Source organism: Octopus bimaculoides, unplaced genomic scaffold (assembly GCF_001194135.2).
Source record: "Octopus bimaculoides isolate UCB-OBI-ISO-001 unplaced genomic scaffold, ASM119413v2 Scaffold_70027, whole genome shotgun sequence".
NCBI classification, from domain to species: domain Eukaryota; kingdom Metazoa; phylum Mollusca; class Cephalopoda; order Octopoda; family Octopodidae; genus Octopus; species Octopus bimaculoides.
In genome coordinates this window covers 2,235-3,289 of record NW_026375185.1, presented here as the reverse complement: position 1 = coordinate 3,289, position 1,055 = coordinate 2,235, and positions in this window count along the sequence as shown.

Below are 1,055 nucleotides of genomic sequence, written 5' to 3'. Positions count from 1 at the left end.
ACTTACCTCTTTGCTATCAAATAAATGGATTAATTCCCAACAAAACACTTATTTCCTTGACTAAATATTTTCAGCTTTATACCAGCGTGGGGGTGAAATTTCCGAGGCTCCCACCTCACCCCACCCCGTTTTCCGGAACCCAAAAAGGGTTTTGTAGCATATTAGGTCACCGGAATTCATTCAACGAAACAAAAAAAATTTCCAATGATTCCGGGATGGAGTGGTCAGGTCTCCCACCCCAACTTTTTCCGAACCAAAATAAGGGATTTGAAGTATATTAGGAGGTCAGGGTACTTGATTCCACGCAAAAAATCCGAGGGTTTTTTATTTTTTTATTTTTTTTAATGAAAATCGTGCGGGTGAAAGGATCAAAATTTATTTTAGTCTGTAGTTATGCCCGGATTTTAAGTGCATGGTGCCCACAAAATTGACCACAATCGCTCCTCAGAAGAGAAGAGAAGTTTTTTGTAAAACAGATACTCCAGATCATTTCTAAGGGCACCGTGTAAAGAAATCTGAAAAATCTCCATCAAAACGGAAAAAATTCCAACTTGTTTGTGCTTCCTAAATCCGAAGTTGGCCTATGAATGTATGTATCTCCCTGAAGACACCCTACTTTCTTAATCCGACAATTCTGCTTATTATGTAGTTTGAATGAGCGACTGTAACTAAAGATTAAAATTATTAACTCCACAGAGAGAAGAAAGAAGAGAGACAGCACAGCGACGGTTTTGGCTGACTATCATCCTGTACTCCCCTTGTTGCTAGCGAAATGGTATGTGCCGGCTATCTGAGCAATTATTTGTTTTAATGGCGGAACAAAAGGACATAAAAAATTACAAAAATAGCGTTCCTCACTTTGAAACTAACAATTTTGAAAATCTTTTTAGATTACAGAACGCCCCCATGTTTAAAATTTCAGCGCGATCAGATGAACAATACTCGAGTTATAAGCGCACAAACAGACAGACAGAACGGATTTTATATATATATATATCTTTCCTTTCCCGAGCGTCTAGTAACACTATCCGTATCACGTCCTCACGTTGTTGTTC